The 18166-nt window shown below is 48.6% G+C and overlaps 1 pseudogene across 1 annotated transcript; it reads right to left on the minus strand.

Moving 5' to 3' along the window:
- Nucleotides 1-6558: 6558 nt before the first annotated feature.
- Nucleotides 6559-13741, minus strand: LOC128575037 (non-histone chromosomal protein HMG-17-like; annotated as a pseudogene). Its single transcript, XR_008376903.1, has 4 exons — nt 13655-13741; nt 12085-12208; nt 8672-8820; nt 6559-7790 (listed from the first exon to the last, which is right to left on the minus strand). The product of XR_008376903.1 is annotated as a non-histone chromosomal protein HMG-17-like (transcript).
- Between the last annotated feature and the right edge of the window lie 4425 nt (nt 13742-18166).

Here is an 18166-nt window from a genome sequence, read left to right on the forward strand (position 1 = left end):
AATTCCTTGAATTCCTTGAGCATTTCTTGAGCACTTACTGTGGCTATGCCCTGTGGTAGCTGGTGATGATGCAGAGGTGAGTCCTTAACGAGCTCATGGTGCAGTGTGGTCATAGAGGGGCCTTAATGACAAAACCAGGAGTCTGAACTAAATTCTATAGGCAGTAGGGAGCCCTGTATACTTCAGGAACAGAGAGCATGACAGAACCTTTGGGCAGATAAATAAAAGAATATCCAAAGGGGCAGAAGGAGACCTGGTGATCTCGTGGTTGCATATTTTCTTTTGCTTCCAAGCTGGGAAAGGCAGGGCAAGCCAGAGAGCCTAGTGGGGGCCATAGAGACACAGATTGTCATCTCTGTCCACCCATTCAGGAGGGAGACAGTGGCTTTCTGGGTGGGAGTCATCCCTCACCTAGGAAACCCACATGCCCAAGACAACTCATTCCACTTGTAAAGAGTCTTCAGGGGAAAACAGTAGGATAGAGGTTTCATTTATTCTTTTGCTTCGTTTTAAACTGTCCCTGGCTCCTCTGGGATAAACAGCTAAGTCTGCGTCAATGCAACCAGTAAAATAATCCGATATGCCTGCTAGTGGTCAGAGGGATCTTTTTGAAACATGAATCCAAGCCTGTCAGTCCCCTGCTGAAAACCTTTCAGCTGATTACCAACTGGGATGCCAATAAAAGCCAAATGGCCTAAGACCCCTGCCCACCTCTCTGACCTCATCTTGTGCCACTCTTCTCTCATGGTTCAGGTTCTCACATTTCCTGACTTGCCTCCTGCCCCCAAGCCTTTGCCCTTGCTTTTCCCTTAGCTTCTCCAGGACTGGCTCATTCTCATCTTAAAGGCCTCAGCTTGAATGTCGCCTTCTCATGAAGACCTTTTCGGAAAAGCCTATTCAAAGTAGCCCCCACCTAGTTCTGTGGAGTCACATTTCAGGAACAGGTTCCAAAGACAATATTTAAGGCAACAAATACATGGTCAAAACAACCATTGAAAACCTCTTAGAAAGCTATTGGAGGCTAGTACCACACCCCCTTTCTGTTTCCATAACCTGGCACACTTCCTTAGAATCCTAAATATCCACATGGATCTCTTCTCTCACCTCTTCATCTTTGCTCAAATGTCACCTTCTCAGTCAGGCCTTCCATTCCCACCCAGCATCCCACAGTCACTTTTGTAGCCTTACTTTTTTCCTCCATAGATTACCACCTATTATACTGAGACAGAAGGATCACTTGGCCCATCAGTTTTAGGCTACAGTGAGCAATGACTGTGCTGCTGCACTCCAGGGTGGGCGAAAGAGCAAGGCCCAGTAAAAAAAAAAAAAAAAAAAAATTGTTGAATGAAAGAATGAATCTTTCAGGTCTCAGCTAGAGTGTCTTTTCCTTTTCTCTTACTTTCTATGTCTCTATGCCTTGGTTAGGTATTGCTCTGCTGGGATTTCCCCCATCCTTCTCTGTGATTCCATGCATCTCATATTTACCCCTATTCAAATAAGTACTGATTATAATTACTGTATTTTTTTTTTTTTTGAGGCAGAGTCTCATCCTGCCATCCTGTGTAGAGTGCAGTGGCATCACTGTAGCTCACAGCAACCTCAAACTCCTGGGTTCAAGTGATCCTCTTGCCTCAACCTCCCCAGGAGCTGGGTCCACAGGCTCCTGCCACAAACACGCTGCTGATTTTTCTATTGTTTAGTAGAGATGAGGTTTCACTCTTACTCAGGCTGTTCTCAAACTCCAGAGTCAAGTGATCCTCCCACCTTGGCCTCCAACAGTGCTGGGATTGCAGATGAGAGCCACTGTGCCTGGCCAAGTACACTGTCATTTTTCTATCTACAAACTTATCTTTCTGCATATCTAATCCTGTTAATTCCACTAAGACAGGGAGTGTTTTTCCTACCCTGTAGTGCAGTCGTTTTCAACCTTCCCAATGCCACGACCCTTTAATACAGTTCCTGTAGGTTGTGACCCACAGGTTGAGAACCACTGCTCTACTGTGATCTGGAGCCTGGGTCTGTGCTTGGAACAGTCTTTAGCATAAATTAAGCTTTGAGGGTGGGGGACATCTGGCCCCTTCTCAAATCAACAGGCCTAGATCCTGCCGAAAAGAAATCACTCACCGGTGTTTGAAAATAACCTCTGGGATGCACTTGGGAAACACTAGTTTGCCCTAGGTGGGGAAAAATATAGGCCTACAAGATGCCTCAATAGCTCTTTCTGCTCTTCCACTCAACTAGGTGGTCTTGGAGTCCCATGGCCAGATAAAATACACCCAGTTATATTTGATTTTAAACAAAGGATAATTTTTTGGAATACGTATGTTCCCTAATTTGGAATATATATACATTTTTTTTTTTGGAGACCAGAGTCTTATTATGTCGCCCTCGGTAGAGTGCTATGCTGTCACAGCTCACAGCAACCTTAAACTCTTGGGCTTAAGTTATTCTCTTGCCTCATCCTTCCCAGTAGCTAGGACTACAGGCACCCGCCACAACGCCCAGCTTTTTTTTTGTTGCAGTTGTCATTGTTATTTTAGCTGGCCCAGGCTGGGTTCAAACCCACCAGCCTCAGTGTTATGTGGCTGGCGCCGTAACCACTGTGCTACGGGAGCCAAGCCAGTATTTGGGATGTTGTTATACTAAAACGTTAATCATTATTTATCTGAAATTCAACTTTAACTGGGCATTCTACATTTTACTTGCCAAACCCAGCAGCCCTATTCTGGCAAGTCCCTGTAGCTGAATATCCCTCTCTGGGTTTCATTTTCCCCAGCTGTGTAATGGAGATGTCTTTGTTGTCCTTGGTAGAGTGCTCTGCCGTCACCGCTCACAGCAACCTCAAACTCCTCGGTTCAAGCGATCCTCGTGCCTCAGTTTTTCATTTTTTAGTAGAGATGTGGGGTCTCACTCTTGCTCAGGCTCGTCTGGAACTCGTGACCTCAAGCAATCCACCCGCCTCGGCCTCCCAGAGTGCTAGGATTACAGGCGAGAGCCACCGCGCCCAGCCGGAATGGAGATATTTCTGAGACTTGCCAGGGACTCTTCAAGAGGAGCAACCCCCACCAAAGGGTCGTTCTTCCGCTTTGTGGAAGTCGTGTGAGAAACGCGCTGGTCTGGGGTTGTTTCTCGATGAGCAAAGATGAGAAATCCCTTCCTCCGGGAGCCTCGGTTTTCTCATCCGAGCATATGAGACCGTCAGAGGTGGCAACCAGGCTCTTAGCTACTTCTTGGCGGAACTACGATTTCTCAGCTCCCAGCCTCCGGAATTTCCGACCATAACCCCTAGCCGCGGAGGCAGTGGACTTCCGGCGGCGTGACGTCACTTCCGCATGCACGAGCCATGAACTCTCACACCCTCTGCCGGCTCGGAGGAGGTACCGACTTTACCGAACCGTGACAAGAAACAGTGGAGTCCATTGGCTGAAAGACGGAAAGACGCAGCTCCACCTCCCCAAACTCCACCAATAGAAAACCGAACCTTCACCGGGGGTGGGGCTCCCTCCGGACTAAGGCGGCTTGGGGGCGTCCTCCGGGTGAAGCCCGGACCCGGGTTGCTTGGAAAGTGAGCTGCCCGGCCTCTGCTGGCTAGAAAGGCTCAGTGTAACGCCAGAAGTGGGCTTCTTTGCCTTTCTGCTACTTCCGCTTCTATTTAGGGAAGTTCCAAGTACTAAAAGAAGCGGAGAGCTGTACGGATGAAGGAAGGCTTGTCTTCTGTGTTCTTCTCAATCGTCTTTCATACCCAAGAGAAGACACCTGCTGAGTTCAGGTAGAAAATGAGGTGCCCTCGAGTGAATTCTTGATTATCAGGCCATGGAGTTTTAGCTTTCGAGATGATCAAGAGTGCCTGCTGTCCGCCGGGCCCTGCCATCGCCCTTTCGCGCGTCATTCATCGAATCCACGCAGGCCTGTGAGGTGAATATTACCACACAGACTCCGACCCTGCACTACCCATATTGGAATGCTGGTTCTCCATTTATTAGCTGTGTATCCTGGACCGGGTTACTCTACCACAGTTTCTGCGCCTGTAAAATGAGCTAATAAGTACCTACCTTATACCATTATTCTAAGGATTAAATAATTAAGTTTTTTTTTTTTGTAGAGACACCCCTGATTTCAAAGATGTAACTCCCCCCAAAATATCGTAAAATATCTCATCAAAAATTTTTACAAATGCTGACTACATACCCAAATGATAATATTTTGTATATATTAGTTTAAATAATATATTGTTAGGATTTTTTTTTTTTAGTTGAATCTCTCTTTAATTTGGCCGGGGCTGGGTTTGAACCCGCCACCTCCGGCATTGAATCTCTCTTTTATTAGAAACTGTTGCTAAGACTGGAATGATACTTCTTGCTGGGGATTGTTAGGATTCTTTTCTTTTTTCTTTTTTTTCCGTTGTTTTCTTTCTTTTTTTTTTTTTATTGTTGGGGATTCATTGAGGGTACAATAAGCCAGGTTACACTGATTGCAATTGTTAGGTAAAGTCTCTCTTGCAATCATGTCTTGCCCCCATAAAGTGTGACACACACCAAGGCCCCAGCCCCCCTCCCTCCATCCCTCTTTCTGCTTTTCCTCCCCCCCATAACCTTAATTGTCATTAATTGTCCTCATATCAAAATAGGATTCATGCTTCTCCATTCTTGTGATGCTTTACTAAGAATAATGTCTTCCACTTCCATCCAGGTTAATACAAAGGATGTGAAGTCTCCATTTTTTTTAATAGCTGAATAGTATTCCATGGTGTACATATACCACAGCTATGGTATATGTACAGTTAATCCATTCCTGGGTTTGTGGGCATTTAGGCTGCTTCCACATTTTGGTGATTGTAAATTGAGCTGCAATAAACAGTCTAGTACAAGTGTCCTTATGATAAAAGGATTTTTTTCCTTCTGGGTAGATGCCCAGTAATGGGATTGCAGGATCAAATGGGAGGTCTAGCTTGAATGCTTTGAGGTTTCTCCATACTTCCTTCCAGAAAGGTTGTACTAGTTTACAGTCCCACCAGCAGTGTAAAAGTGTTCCCTTCTCTCCACATCCACGCCAGCATCTGCAGTTTTGAGATTTTGTGATGTGGGCCATTCTCACTGGGGTTAGATGATATCTCAGGGTTGTTTTGATTTGCATTTCTCTAATATATAGAGATGATGAACATTTTTTCATGTGTTTGTTAGCCATTCGTCTGTCATCTTTAGAGAAAGTTCTATTCGTGTCTCTTGCCCATTGATATATGGGATTGTTGGCTTTTTTCATGTGGATTAATTTGAGTTCTCTATAGGTCCTAGTTATCAAGCTTTTGTCTGATTGAAAATATGCAAATATCCTTTCCCATTGTGTAGGTTGTCTCTTTGCTTTGGTTATTGTCTCCTTAGCTGTACAGAAGCTTTTCAGTTTAATGAGGTCCCATTTGTTTATTTTTGTTGTTGTTGCAATTGCCATGGCAGTCTTCTTCATGAAGTCTTTCCCCAGGCCAATATCTTCCAGTGTTTTTCCTATGCTTTCTTTGAGGATTTTTATTGTTTCATGCCTTAAATTTAAGTCCTTTATCCAGTTTCGTTAGGATTATTTTCACTCATTTCTTTTTTTTTTTGTTCAGGGCTAGGTTTGAACCCACCACCTCCCTCATATGGGACTGGTGCCCTACTCCTTTGAGCCACAGGCACTGCCCATTCACTCATTTCTTTTTACTTTTTAATGTGGCTACTACCATGTTTCCTCGAAAATATGACAGTGTCTTATTTTAAGGTGTGCTCCCAAAGATGCACTAGGTCTTATTTTCAGGGGACGTCTTATCTTTCCTGTAAGTAGGTCTTATTTTCGGAGGATGTCTTATTTTCAGGGAAACAGGGTAGAAAGTTTAAAATGATACATATCTCGCATTGTATTTATATTGGGCCTTGCTGACTAAGCCTGTATTCCTCTACTTTCATCTCTCTTCATTCCTTTAATTTTAGCTAATTAAACGTAACTGAAAATTACTTTGAGGGGAATTGGAAATTAAAAGTTAGAGGGACTGGTTGCAAGGGTCTTCTGAATCAAAAGAATTGTTGACTCATCAGTCAAGGGAAGGAGCAGGGCAGCTCAAGGGGCCTGGGCAACAGGGGTTCACAGACATTGAGGTGACTCAGCTCCATTTCTGGGTCTGACATCCCCACTCAGTTTAAATCAGGTGCATCTACTCCATATCAGCCACTCTGGCTATAGGAAAAGCTCATTGCCAGCTGCCTCCTGCTTATTTCCCACCCCTACCCTCCATCCACTGTTTCCTAAAAGGCAGCGTGGCTCTCTAACCTCTAGGGGTCAGCAGACCTGTTCTGTCAAGGGCTGGATAGTCAATACTGTATTCATTTTTTTTTTTCCTTTATAATCCGTAGTGTTTCCCTTGCAACTACTGTAAACTGCTGTGCAGAAGAAAAGCAGCCAGAGACAATACATGAATTATTGGACATGGGTCTATTTCAATAAAACTTTATTTACAAAATCAGGCAGGGGGCCATTGGTTGCCAACCCCTACACTATTTTCTGTTTCCTCTGTTCCTGGACTATCCTTTCTTTTTTTTCCAAGCCAAACTGTATCCAGCTTTATTAAAGATACTTTTCATAAACAATCATGGTATTTCAGGCAGGACATGGGCAGACGATCGTTAACAGTATACAACAACTTTCAAACTCCCTTCTTCAATGTTCTACCAAAAATCAGAAAGCCACTATAAAACCCAATGAAGTCTTCATTTGATGCTCTGAACAGGGAAGTTTAGAGTGAGGGTTGACATTTCACATTTAGCATGTTGTTTAACAACTTTTCACAAGCTGACCCGGACTTTCAGGAAATGGAATGAAAATGGCAGAATTTATCTGAAGATCCAACAATCTACAAAGGGAACCGCTGCTCTTTTGAGGGATGCCATCTCAATGGTATTACTGAAAAAGTCCAGATTCCTTGATATACTGGTAACCAATTATTGGGGGTCAGGTCCCAAGAGGTGACTGGGTTTAAGGGAGTTAAGACTATGCTGAAGACTGAGGGAGAATAGGACATAAAAACAAATTAGTTTTTCCATGCCACAAGGCATTTGTGCCAAGGTAGCTGTGTGTCAACATCAGGGAATCCCTCCTCTTGGGAGCCAAGAGGAAGTCTCAAAACTAGAGGGAAAAAACATTTTCCCTCATCAATCTAGCTTTGGAGACATTCTATTAGTGACATATGCCCCTTTCCCCCCAAACAATGAAGTGTTCTGTGTGCTAACAACATAGCTTAAAAAAAAAAAAAGTAAAACAAAATTCTGCATTTTTATAAAACTTGATAAAAAATAGTATTTCAAACTGTACAGTCACCAGAAGTACACAGTTATCACAAATGCACACACTTCACTTGGCATCTCCAGCACCTGCAGCTTTCTGTGCCTGGTCTGTGTTGGCATCTCCGTTTTCTTCAGGATATTCCCCTCCTTGCCAGCGTCAGCTTTTCCCTTTTTCCCTTTGGGTACCTTCTCTCCCTTCTTTGCAGGGGCCTTTTTAGGCTTGGGCTCTGGCTTTGGAGGAGCAGGTTTAGCAGACAACCTTGCGGATCTTCTCTGTGGCTCGTCCTTGGCCTTGGCTTTATCTCCTTTAGCTTCCCCTTCAGCCTTTCTCTTGGGCATGGTGGCAGTGGCGGCGGGACGTAGGCGCTGTACGCGGGGATGCAGCGACGCGCGAGCTTTGGTCGGTCCGGGAATCGTTCTCGCCTCCTCTTCTTCGCGCTGGACTATCCTTTTACTCCTTCCTTCCAGCAGGCTCCTAGGCATCTATCAGAAGCTTTCTCTAACCTTTCTCTCATAACCAGTTGTCCCTTCTCTATGCTCCCAGTAATCCCGGCACCCCATCCAGGCACATCTCATACTCTGACATCATTGTTCCGTTCTAAACATTAGCGTGCTAGTTCTGGGTCTCGATTGCTACAAACTCAGCACCTGCCATGCCTGGCACCTGGTACGCACTTTGGTGTTATTAGATGAGCAGAAGAAGTCATGAGCCTTGTGGCTGGCCAACAATTAGAAAGAACTAACATCCTAAGATCTTAGGGAGTGGTGAGAATTCTGGGGTTTTTTTTTTCTTTTAATTAGCTGTGTGAGAGCCTCCTCCGGAAACCTTCAGTAAAGCAGAGGTAATGCTTTAAGATAGAAGTAGAAAATTCTAAGCACTGCAAGCCCTAGATAAGGTGAGAGCCTCACCCCAGCTGGGTTAAAACCTGGAGTTTGATCATCCAGTGCCTGGAGGATATTTCTGCACCTAGACCCAGGAGACCCCAGGGGGGTGGGGAGGAGGCATCATGTGGCCAAGGGCAGCCTTGGCCCACACTCAAGGCCATAGTTATGGGGCAGGGGCAGCAGAATGAACTTCCTTGACCCAAGGAGTTAGTGAGTAATATCTGACAGAACTCAGGCCAGGGTGGGGCGGCTATGAGTTCATGCACTGTAATTGTGGCCTCTGTGTGGCTTTACCCAGTGGAGCTCATCATCTTTGTTGGTTCAAGAGAGAAAAGAGAGTTTACCCTCTTAATGTTACACCGCAATGCCACGCCTTTGGGCAACACAGATGTCCCAGGGCTTTTCCTGAATATTTTGCACGAGGAGACAAAGACTAAAAGAGAAATGGATCCTCTCTGACTTTGGCTTCAGTGGCTTACCTGAGCCCCTCATGGGGACGGAGGGCTGGGCCAGGTGACCCTCGACCACCGGCGGTACGTCTTCCATACGATGCAGCTGACAACCAGCAGAGTGGATGAGGAGAGCAGGGCCGGGATGGTGATCACCGCAGCTTGCAGGCTACCCATATCTGGCCAAAGGGATAGGGCGTTAGGGCAGGGGTAGTGAACTCCCCTGGGGCAGGCGTGCCCCTGCCCTCAGCTGTGGCCCACCTGACATTGGGCTGCCACACATAGCGGGGGCATGGTGCAAGAGAGCAGGAGCAAAGAGTGAGAGCCCTTGAGCAAGTGGCCAGTTGTCCTTTCATTTCTGGAACTTAGCAGGCTCTTAGTACACGTCTGTGGATACTGACGACACCAGGTGCATTATAGTCCACACCTATTCAACCCCGCAAACTCCCTCTGCTGTTACCACTTACCAGCCAGGCAAGCTGTGAGGCAGAGGCTGGCTTCTCTGGGGTTAAGACTTTTCTTTCTTTTTTTTTGCAGTTTTGGCCAGGGCTGGGTTATGGGGTCAGCGCCCTACCCCTTTGAGCCACAGGCGCTGCCCCAGGGGTTAAGACTTTTCTAAGGGGCAGAGGCAGGATTTGGACCTAAGTCTGCAAGCGCCAGGGCTTTACACTATGCATGTGTTTCCCCACGAGCATGTCCCAAACATTTACCATGAGCTAGGCATGTGGCCAGCCCAGGAGGACAACACCTGGCGTGTGATAGGCCTTTAATAAATTCTGGCTGTCATTAGGCATTACTATTATTTTGACTCATGTGGTGGTCACAGCAACCCAGCAAGGGTAGATATTTTTATTCCTATTTTCCAGATAGGAAAACTGAGGCTAGTAAGGCGAAGTGTCTTGCCTAAAGTCACTTGGCTGGTAAGTGGCAAGACCAAGATTCAAACACAGGCTGAATCCCTGTTCTCATGCCAGCTAAGGTGCTTAGGGAGCAGAGGTTTGCAATATTACTGCCTCCATTTATTCAGTTGAATAGTAAGGAGCCCTTGGGAAAAGAGTGAACAGAAGACCTTTAAAGGGCTGTCCTCCAGAAAGGAGACCACTCTTATCTGGTGGAGGGAGTGCTCAGAGGACAGATGTAGGGAGAGACATCCTAATAATTACTGTCACCTAGCAGGATGGGCTGCTGCACAGGTGGTGAGCTCCCTGTCCACAGATGTGCTTACCCAGGGAGACTAGTTTAAGGGATTCCAAGAATCAACTTCCAGGAACACATGTGGGGGCGCTGGGTTCTTGTCCCACAGCAGCTATCAGCTTGCTGTACCTGTTCATAGGGGTGTGAGGAGGAGCTTTGAAACAGCCTCCAGTGCTCCTGGGAGAAATTCCCAGCTCCTCACCTCTTCCATCTTTCATTTCCTCCACCCCCTCCCATGCTTCAGCCTCACTAGCCTCATAGCTTTCACTCTGGACAACCTGTTTCCAGCTTTGCTCTGCTTTGCACAAATATGACCATGCTCTCCTTCCTGCTGAGAACCTGCCGTGGCTCCCCATTGTCCTCGGGATGGCTCACTGCATGGCCTGACCCGGCCTGCTTTCCTCCCCAACCTCATCACTCTGCCCCTTTGCCTCATATGCCACCCTCAGCCACATGATCTCATTTCTGGCTTCCGTCCCCTCTTCGTGGGACACTTTGCCCATCACTTAGCCTAAGGTCTCAGGTTCGGTAGCACCTCCTCTAGGAGGTTCTGAGTGCCCCCCGTCCTCTCTGAGTTCCTGTGACCCTCCTCTTCTCCTGTCTGAGCATTCAGCATACATACTGTGATTGCTTGGTCACCATTAACTCCTGGCATACAGTAGGCACTCAATAGAGGTTTTTTTGGCAAGTGATTGCATGAGGGGGTGAGGGTGTAAAGAGCATAGTGGGCCTATCTTAGAGGAAAGTGGAGAATAAGGGTCCATACCCTAGCCCTCCCCAGCCCTGTAGGTAATGTCACCTTTTCTTTCTTGGGACTTGTTCAAAGCCAGCACTTCTCCATACTGAGCTGGGGGATGGTAGCCCTGGGCTAGGCTGCACAAACATGGCCTCCCCCACCTGACCACCCAACCCTGTCCAGTCCAGGTGCTGCTTCTGGTTCACCTGTGTCCCCATGTGAAATCTAACCAGTGCCATGAGGTACAGAATCTGGATTCACTCAGCTGTGCTGCAAACTTGCTGTATGACCTTGAGGCAGTCATCTCTCCTCTCTGGCCTTGATTTCTTCAACCATAGCAAGGGGAACATTATTCCTACATCCATCACAGGGTAGTATGGGGACTGGAAGAGGCATGGGTTTGGGCATCACAAAGCCCTGGGTTCAAATTTGAGTTCTACCACTTAATTGGAAAGTCATTTTAACTCTCTGGACTTTGTGTTCTCATCTATAAAATGGGGATAAAGGCTTGGTGCCTATAGCTCAGTGAGTAGGGTGCCAGCCCATACACCAAGGATGGTGGGTTCGAGCCCAGCCTGGGCCTGCTAAACAATGACAACTGCAACCAAAAATAGCCAGGCGTTGTGGCGGGCACCTGTAGTCCTAGCTACTCAGGAGGCTGAGGCGAGAGAATAGCTTAAGCCCAAGAGTTTGAGGTTGCTGTGAGCTATGACTTCACAGCGCTTTACCCAGGGTGACATAGTGAGACTCTGTCTCCAAAAAAAAAAAGAATGAAAGAAAGAAATGGGAATAAAAATGATATCTCCTCTTAGGCTTACTGTGAGGGTTAAATGAGATGACAGCTAATAACTTTTATGTTAATGATGTCTTAAACAAAATATGATCCATAACTGGATTCAACAAATCAGGTGTGCAGGGACTTTGAGAGAAAAGAGAGCATTTGAAGACGTGGGTTCCATTTGGGCTATAGAGCCCAGAGCTGCAAAGATATCTTACGAACCACATGGTCCATACTTTCTATTCTATTCTATTCTATAATATAATCATATTTACTATAAAATAAAATAAAAATATTTACTGTAATATGATTATGTAATATATAAATCTCACCCCCCCCAAAAAAAAAATCATAATCTAATCTAATCAATGAAGAGACTGTGCTCCCTAGATAAGCAGGGATCTTGCCCAAGATCTCACTTAACTGCACACTTTTTGGCTAGTAAATACCTTGGGCAGAGCCTGGGCTTGGGCCAAGAAGTTGGGTATTTGCTTTGGGAACCAGAAAATATTAAAGTGGCTCAGCCCGCTCCCTATCTCACCCTTGATACCCATCTGCCTTGCCCCTTCTCCAGTCCCAGCCGTCTCAAGGAAAGCTGACTCAGGTAGAAGGGCCGGTGGCATTGCCCCCTGGCCAGTTTGAGGCCCTCCCCTTCTCACAGGACCATCCAAGCACCGCCCCCCCAACTCAGGGGTCCCGAGAAGTAGCAGAGGAGAGGGGCGGCTGTCTACTTACTGCACCGGTGGGCTGCACTGGAGAAGTTGCAGGGGGGTTGCATACCCTTCATGGGGTACTGGGACTTTGGCTCAGTAAGGGTGAAGGTGGCAGGTGCTCAAGGCCTTTTGGAGGATGTTTATTCCTGAAAGGAAGTGGCCAGCAGAAGTTACACCCTGGAGCAACAAGTTCTGGGCACCTGTGGCAGCAGGTTCCAGACTCAGAATGGGGGTCAGAAAAAGTAGGCTCTAGGGGACCTTGAAGTCAAACGCCGTATTAAATGGGTGATGTAGAAAAGTATTTAACAATGTGGGGAAATGCTCACAGTCTTTTATGAAGTGAGGGGAATAAACAGGCTATGGAACAAGAAATAGTAGAGTGTTTTGTTTTTTTGTAAAATACACTCATGTGGAAAAAAGACTATAAACCTCATCACCAAAATGCTGGCAGTGGTGATCTCTGGACAGTGGCTGATGACTGATTTTTACTTTGTATGTCTTGACTGTATTTCACATATTTTCCACAATGACATGTTAGAAGAAAAAATTTATTTAGGAAAGCAATGCATTTCCAATGAGCAAACCCTTTGACAAACAATTCCACGCGTAGGAATTTACTCCATAGAATGCATAGAAAGATGAAGAACAAACAGTATTTGAAGGAAAAATCATATTTTGTAAAAGAAATTTTGTTGGGCGGCGCCTGTGGCTCAGTGAGTAGGGCGCCGGCCCCATATGCCGAGGGTGGCGGGTTCAAACCCAGCCCCGGCCAAACTGCAACAAAAAAATAGCCGGGCATTGTGGCGGGCGCCTGTAGTCCCAGCTGCTCGGGAGGCTGAGGCAAGAGAATCGCTTAAGCCCAAGAGTTGGAGGTTGCTGTGAGCCGTGTGACGCCACAGCACTCTACCCAAGGGCGGTACAGTGAGACTCTGTCTCTACAAAAAAAAAAAAAAGAAATTTTGTTTACGTGTAAACAAAAATGCCTGAAGGACTTACACCAACTAGTAACAGCTGCTGACTTCCAGTCTCTGCTGTTTCTCCCTGCACAAAATCTGCCTACGGGGATGGTCAGCCAGTTTCGTCTTGCAGGGCTCAGCTTTCATCTGAATGTCTTTAGAGAGGAGTTATGTCTGGTCTCTAAGATTCTTCCTGACTTGGAGAAGGGATGGTTTCATGATTCCAGCTTGACATTAGCCAGTTTCAGGCAGGAAACATTTTCTGAGGCCCTTTGTACACCCAGTGGGAAGAACGGTAGGACATGATCCCTGCCTGAAGATGCTTGGTGGTGGTGGGAGACCCAACATCCTTCTTTGAAAGCACAGGAGCAATGAATTCTGTTGGACCCAGATGACTGGCACAGCCTACCTTGAGTGGAATGTGATGGATGGGTAAGATTTCAGAAGGAAGGAAAAGGAGGGCTCGAGGCAGGGAGAAGAATATTCCAAAAGATGTGTTAAGAACAAAATCCACGGGGAGGCACCTGTGGCTCAAAGGAGTACGGCGCCAGCCCCATATGCCAGAGGCGGCGGGTTCAAACCCAGCCCCGGCCAAAAACTGCAAAAAAAAACCCAAAAAACAAAATCCATGCTTACCTTGCTCCATGGGGGAGCCCAGTAGTCCACGTGCTCTGAATCTGACATTCTATGGGCTGTTTTTTGTCTCCTGCAGAGGAAGCCCTGCAAACAGAAAGGCTATGGTGTGTGGCCATTATTTGCCCATGCTGGGGTGCTGGTGAGGGCTGGCCCGAGAGTAGGACAGACCTTCCTGGTAAACAGGAACCACTGCCATGTCTGGTCTGGTCTGTGCCCACAGTCACAGCTGTAGTGCAGCCCACATGGGGTTGTAAGAAGTCCCCTCTCCCTTCCTATCCTCCCATAACCTTTCCCTCATTGCTTGTTGGGGTGCCTGCAAACCCACCATAGGCTACTCTTTTGAGAGTGGTGCCTGTTATGAATGGGGATAGGTCAGGAGGGAGAGGCATCTCAAACCATAGGCCAGTGACTGAGAAACACAGGAGGGTAGATTTTGATGATGGAATGAAGGAAGTGGGAAAGGGCTTTCCGGGAGTGTGGTGGAGGGAAGGTCCCCAGAGAGGAAGAGGGAAGCAGGGTGGGTATTGGGGAAGTTGCCTCACACTAGCACCTTAGCCTATCTGCTCTTGCTGAGCCAATGAGGAGCAGGACCCTTAAAGTGGCAATGAAGGGAGCTGTCCAGGGTCATCAGTGAGTGGGAGATGGAGCCAGGGCCCACTCCAGGTTCAGCCAGGCTTGCCCACGTCTATACCCGCCGCTCTACACCTCTACCCACAGCCCCACACCAGTGAGATGACACACCTTCAGCCTGTCTGTGCTTTTTCTGGAGCCTTCCTTTATCTGTTTCTCCCTGTCTCTCACTAGCAGGAAAAGAGCTGCTGGGCCCCTGCTCCTGGTTGGTAGCTCTGGCATCTTGGTCAGGGAGGGGCTTGCCCTGTGAAATGCAATGGGCAGGAGAGGCAGGCCCAGGGGCTTAGCCTGCAGAGAATGAAGGTGGCAGAAGTCCCTTTTCTGGGAAGAATGACTCTAAAACCTCCAAGCCACCTGAGGTCCCAGGGCTCACTCTAGTGCCAAGAGATTAGGGCCCTCAGTCTCAATGCTCTCACTTGCCTGAGAATGCCTGCAGCTCCAGCAGCTGCCGAGGCTGGGCTGTGTTCTTGCTGTGGCTGGTGCTGCCTCCGAACCCTGTTACCAGCAAGGGAGGGGCAGGTGTACACAGGCACAACCTGGCTGTGTCCTGGAGGAAGGGCAGCTGGGGTCCAAGCAGGCTCTTTCCAGTTCCCCGGGGTTGGGGTGGGTGGGGAGGGGAGGGCAGAGGAAGGCTCCCACCTCTTGGTGCTGGAGCTGTGGGGTCCTCAATCTTCTTCTCCTTCTGCTCAGGCTCCAGGTCCCAGGGGGAAGGAGGAGGCACTGAAATCCACAAGGGGGGATTCTAGGTTACATGAAGAGAACCAGTGGCTGGGAGTCCGGAGACCTGGGTCTGGGCTTGACTAGGACCCACGGCCTGGTATCTTCACATCTGGGTCTCAGTTTTCTTCTGGGTCTGCAGTGGGGTTGAGATCAGTGGTCTCTCAGCTGAGCTCTGTGATGCTGACCAGCATGCCTGGCTAGGCTGTCTCCATTCTAGAGAAAACTGCCTGATTCTATCACCACTTTGTCCCCTCCTCCCCGACTCTGAGGAGCTGCAGTCCCCAATGCTGATAGGAACCTCTGTATCCCGCATGCCTTCCTAGATGCGAGGCCCTTTTCCTCTGACCACCCCCGTCCTCAGCCTGCCCCTGTCCCTTCCACCCTGCCGGTGCTCCTCTGAGCCGGGTTCCTCTCACCTGGCCAGTCTCCCCCACCTGCCCGCATGTGGCTGAGAACCAGGACAACTGAGTTCTGGCCTCAGCTCTGCGGTGTGCTGTGTGGCCTGGAGCTAGAAGCTAACCCTCTCTGGACTTCGGGTTGGGCTGAGGATCCCCCAGGTCCTGCCAGCATTCATACTTGATCACAGTTCTGGGGAGCTCACCAGGACCTGGGGTTCTGTGCCTGTGACTCCAGCCTCTGATCCTTCCTTGTCTTCACGTCAGGATGGGAAGCCCCTGGGCCTCTTCTCCAAAGCCCCAGCCTTCCGCTACATCATCCAATTCCTAGGGTGAGTGGGGAGCGTTTTGTAACAGTCAGAAATCTGACAGGACTGCTGAAATTTTGAAAGCCAAGAGAAGACTGTTCTACTCTGTATCTAGTGTTAAAAAAAAAACCCAACAACGTAATTTTCATCAAGATAGAAAAACAAAACAAAGAAAAATGAGCATATTTCAAAATACAAGTATTTCCCCTCCTGCTATCTATTTTTTTGGAGGTTGCATCTCCTGACTGTGTCTCTCTCCCACTCCTCACCCTTCTCTCCCTTTCTCTGTCCCTTGCTCCCTCTCTCTCCCTCTCCGTTCTCTCTCCCCCTCTCCCCCTCTCTTCTCTCTCATTCCTTTTCTCTCTCCTCCTCTCCCCACTCTTTCCCTGTCTCTCTCTTTCTCCCTCTCCCCCTCTCTTCTTCTCTCTCTCTCCCTTCTCTCTCCTCTCTTCTCTCTCTCCTCCTCTCCCCCCCCCCTCTCTCTCTCTCCCTCTCTCTCTCTGGTCCCGCTCTGCTTCTCATCATCCACTTTTGTGCTTCAGGATTCCCAGGATATTGGGTGGGTGATGATGACTCAGCACCTGATTAGTACTCCACCTCCCTCTCCCGCTTCCCACCTTCCCCCAACCCCTGCATTTAAGCCCGTGACAAGGGCCTCCTTAACTGACCTTCTGATGGTGTGCTTGGGGGTGGTGGACAGAGCCAGGACCCAAGCAGGAGGGGAGGAGCAGGCAGTGTTGCCCTTTGTGAGCAGTCAGCCTCCTGGGATGGCCTCCCCGGCAAGAGGGAAGGCCTGTCCCCAGAGACCCTGAGTCAAGCTCTGTGTTGCCAAGAGGTCTTATCTCTGTTGTTTTCTGTCCCTGCTGTCACCCCAGAGAGAAGGTTATGGGCTTATTAGGTGCTGAGCAGGGCAAACTGTGGAACCCAACATTAGACTTATAGAATCCTGCACATTGTCAGAGCTGGGACCCTGGCAATCAATTAACTAGATCCCTAACCCCTCCCCAATAGAGGTGGGGGGACTGAGGACCAGGCAAGGAGAGGTGCTCAAGGTCACATAGGGCCTTCAAAATGTACTGGTCCCAGGAGACACATGAAGTTTGAGCTTGACCTGGCTCACAGTCTGGCTTGAGCCCCCACTGTGAATCTGAGGGAGGGGCACAGCCCCGGGGCTGCTGCCTGTCCATGAAAACAGTCCTCAGAGCTGAGAAGCATTTCCAGAGAGGTCCAGCAAGGGGTTTGGCTTTCACTTTGAGTGGCCTTGGTCTGATTTCCAGCTCTGCAGAGCACTGGCTGCGGGTCCTCTGGGATGTAATGTTCCCTGCACTACCAAGGGCACAGAGATAGCAACGGCATGGGCTTGTCTGGGTGGTTAGGGGAGGGGGAAGAAGTACCAGCACTTAGCTTGCTGTTCACAGATGGGGGCTTCTAGTATGGTTATGGCCATTCACTGGATTTTTCTCAGCTCTGGGTCCCAAAGCTGGGCTGCTTTCATCTCTGCTTTTCCCTAAACTGTGTTCACTGTGGGGTTCCTGGTATAGACCTGACCCCAGTTTCTTCTTTCAGGAATTCTCTGGACACATATGCAAATATATTAATACCTCTTGGAAGCACCCTAATTTCCAAGAGTCCTGAGGGTGAGTGGGGGACGGAGAAGGGGGCTGTGAGGGCTGCTCCTACTTCAGGGGGAGAAGGCAGAGTGAAGACAGACACTAAGCCAAAGGCAAGGGTGTGGTTTGGGGGAGTCAGAGGGATCTGAGAGAATTGGAGGTTGGGGCACTCTAGCCTCAGAATCACCCCCACAGCTAGTTGTGAACCTGCCCACCCCCCAAAAGCCCCTCTCCCCTCATTTACATCCTTTCTAGAGACCCAAGCAAGTCATGACCTGGGGTTCCTGCTCCTTTCTCCCCACTTCCAGGCTAGAGCTGAAGATCCACCCAGTGCCTCAGAGCATCCAATTCCGTCTCCTTCACACTACAGGTGAAGGGACTGAGGAGAAGCCAAGATGAGGCCCCAGACTCCTGTTTCCAAGGCTGTTGCACTGCACAACTGCAGAGGCCAGGGGCTTTTCCCCTGACGGTGCGCACAGCCGGTGTGTGCATGTGCAGGACCCTGCCAACTCCCCACCGGCCCCTGAGACCCCTTCAGTCAGAGGTGGGGTGGATCTCCTTCTACATGGCAGACCTGGGGACTTCTCTGGCCCAGGTGGTCCCATACCTCTCCCAGGGCACAAGGAGGAAGAGAGACTCCTTCAGGTCAGAGCCGGAGGTACAGGGAATCCACAAGGCTCCAGGCACTGACTTTGGGGGGGCAGCCAGAGGCAGAGGCAGAGGCAGGGCCTCTCTCAGTGCACCCCACTTGACAGCTTTCCAATAAAACATGTGAAATTGGTGTTACTATCCCTATTTTTCATGTGGAAAAACTGAGGTCCAGAGAGATTAGGTCATTTTTATAGTTAC

The sequence above is a fragment of the Nycticebus coucang genome, chromosome 22 (assembly GCF_027406575.1).
Source record: "Nycticebus coucang isolate mNycCou1 chromosome 22, mNycCou1.pri, whole genome shotgun sequence".
Classification (NCBI taxonomy): domain Eukaryota; kingdom Metazoa; phylum Chordata; class Mammalia; order Primates; family Lorisidae; genus Nycticebus; species Nycticebus coucang.